This window comes from Bufo bufo, chromosome 3 (assembly GCF_905171765.1).
Source record: "Bufo bufo chromosome 3, aBufBuf1.1, whole genome shotgun sequence".
NCBI classification, from domain to species: Eukaryota; Metazoa; Chordata; class Amphibia; order Anura; family Bufonidae; genus Bufo; species Bufo bufo.
Window position 1 is genome coordinate 262,982,282 of NC_053391.1, and position 3,282 is coordinate 262,985,563.

Below are 3,282 nucleotides of genomic sequence, written 5' to 3' on the forward strand. Positions count from 1 at the left end.
ACATGAAACGCCGCCCCTTGGGCAGATTGCTGACCGCAGATGCAGGTTATAAAACTTTATATTTCGCTCTTTATAAGGTGGACAGGGGGGATAGTTATATGCTTTTAAAAGACTCTATAAGACCTGTAATGTGATATATCTAACTATATATGCTGATTTCGCCTGTCAGTGTCCCTTTAAGATATAAGTATTAAGAATTTTCAAGCTCGCTAATTAAAACAGCTATTGTAAATATATAGATAAATTGCTAGAATTTATATAGTTGGGTTATTTAGATGTATAGAGACATAGATAGATAAATGGGTAGATAGATAGATAGGTAGATAGCTAACAGATAGATGGAAAGATAGATGGAAAGATAGATAGATAGATAAATTGATAGAATTTAGATAGTCGGGGTACTTGGCTGTATGAATACATAGATAGATAAATGGATAGCTAGATAAATTGATAGATAGATAGCTGGATATCTAGGTAGATAAATTGATAGATAGATATGTCATTATGCCTTTTATTAAAAATTTAAAGACAAGCAGCCCGCTGTAAGTATTAAGAACATCAAGCGGCTCTAATTAAAACAGAGCGCCGTGTAATATTAACTTACGGGCATCAGGACAGCGGATAATCGGCATTGCAGGATTTTCAGACAGCCAACTGTCGCGGGCGTTGGTGACCGACTCTGGTGGTTCGGGGAATGAAACAGTTCTGATGACACGTGCGCTACTACCCGGCAGCTGAAAAACTTTAAATTACAAGGTTTGATTAAACACCATTGTTTATACCTGCTTAAAAGTTATAGACATTGTTTTTTGAGCTGCTGTAGAGGGAGCCTTACCCGTTGTGTTAGATTTCTTTGATACCGCTTTGGAGACACCGGTCGTGGCCATTTTTCTTTTCAGCGCTGCATTTAAAAAAAGTATTAGACTTATAGACATTGTTTAAAATATATTACAGCAGCAATGCGTTTTGGTCCTTACGCTCTTTGCCCCGCTTGCTACGCTTTTGTAGGGCATCATCGGAGAGTGTCGCGATGTCATCAATTGTATACACTTTTTTCTTTCAAGCGCTGTGTTTTAAAAAAGTGTATTAGAAATCTAGATAATGTTTAAAACAGACAACATCAAAGAAGTCGATCGAGCCTTACGTGTTCTGGCTAGCCTGGTCATCTGTTTTATTTCATTTCGACCTGGGGTTGTGAGATCGATAACTCGCGACGGATCGTTCTCCTTTAGCTTGTCAGAATTGCTGTTGCTAGTAACTTCAATGCTTGAATGTTCTGTATTTTCAGTATCAACGGCTCTGTTCGCAATTCTTAAAATGTCTCGGATTTGCTCGTGTGTAATAAACATGCATGAAATATAACTAGATCTAAAACTATATACGTAATAAAAGCCTAAGATGGTTATACTTACCGACCAGGCAAGGAGAGGTCGGATTGTAATCGGGTTCGCTTGAAATGTCAGTATGAGATAGCGCCATACTGGGCGACGCGTCTGAAAGCAATTGCGCCCCACCACCGCTAATGTACAACTCATAGAAATCATCGGCCGCGATAAGCATCTGCGCATCGGGTATATTGTCATCGCCCCATAAATTTTGGTAAGAATCCATCTAAACGAAATGTATATTGCTAGTTAAAATATAACAACATTTGTAGGGCCGCTTTAACCCCTATAAATAGGAAAGATAGATAGGAGATATATAGCTAGATAGATAGATAGGAGATAGATAGATAGATAGAAGAGATAGATAGAAGAGAGAGATACATGGATGGATAGATAGATAGATAGATAGATAGGAGATATATATATATATATATAGATAGATAGATAGATAGATAGAAGAGATAGATACATAGATAGATAGTTGGGGTATTTGGCTGTATGTATACATAGATAGATAAATGGCTCGATAGATAGACAGGTAGATAGCAGATAGATAGATAGAAGAGATAGATAGATAGATACATAGATAGATAGATAGATAGATAGATAGATAGGAGATAGATAGAAGAGATAGATAGAAGAGATGGATAGATAGATAGATAGATAGATAGATAGATAGGAGATAGATAGATAGATAGCTAGATAGAAGAGATAGATAGATATATAGCTAGATAGAAGAGATAGATAGTTGGGGTATTTGGCTGTATGTATACATAGATAGATAAATAGCTCGATAGATAGACAGGTAGATAGCAGATAGATAGATAGAAGAGATAGATACATAGATAGATAGAAGAGATAGATACATAGATAGATAGATAATAGATAGATAGATAGATAGATAGATAGAAGAGATATATAGATAGAAGAGATAGATAGATAGATAAATTGATAGAATTTAGATAGTTGGGGTATTTGGCTGTATGGATACATAGATAGATAAATGGATAGATAGATATATAGATAGATAGAAGTTACATAGATTCAGATAACATAAGTCATATTCATGAGTCACATTCATAAATAGTGAAAGATTTAAAAGCATAACAGACAAATGGTGCTTACCTTTTTAAGTGTCTTATGTCCTGTGGGGCCTATGCCTCTCTGAGCCTAAGTATCTCTGTGCTAGCAATGCAAAGACTGGGACCTGTTTATATAGGCTGTTCATGTTGTAAACCATGCCAGATGGTAGCGATTAGCATATTCATTAGTTGCTGTAGCTCCCTTAGTTAGATTATGTTTCATAAGATTTTATATGTTTATAGTGGGTAGCTTTTATATCAAAAGCTTATCAATGTTCTAATGGGGTTAACAATAAGATTTTATGAAATGAAATTTATCAAACTGTATAAATTGATATAACACTTCTCATATTAAAGTGGTTAGCTTTTATATCAAAATGTTATAAAATTACAAAAATTTTATTTATAAAGCCGCCATGAAATATTTCCTGACTACTTTATGAAGTTTATATAAAACTTCTCATATTAAAGTGGGTAGCTTTTATATCAAAATGTTATAAAATTACAAAAATTTTATTTATAAAGCCGCCATGAAATATTTCCTGGTGACTTTATGAAGTTTATATAAACTTCTAAGCCTATAAGGGATCAAAGCAGATAAATACACGACATCGGGCATTACTGTACGATTTATATGTTTTATTATAGGCCTGTAAGCTTTTTTATAAGTAGAATTAAAATCAATGACAAGAATACAGCCTGTGGAAATGTCCAGATGTTTTAATGAGCATGTCTGTAGAAAAGTCATTTAGACCCGTATCGATTACAAGAATACATCCTGTGGCCTGTCCTAAAAGCTGTGCTTTTGATGTACC

At 34.6% G+C, this 3,282-nt stretch overlaps 1 long non-coding RNA gene across 1 annotated transcript; it reads right to left on the reverse strand.

Annotated features, from left to right (window-relative positions):
- Positions 1 to 485: 485 nt before the first annotated feature.
- LOC120993364 lies at positions 486 to 1,047 on the reverse strand. The gene is made up of 3 exons (XR_005777231.1): positions 978 to 1,047; positions 836 to 901; positions 486 to 742 (listed from the first exon to the last, which is right to left on the reverse strand). It is a non-coding gene; the product is annotated as an uncharacterized LOC120993364 (long non-coding RNA).
- Positions 1,048 to 3,282: the final 2,235 nt, after the last annotated feature.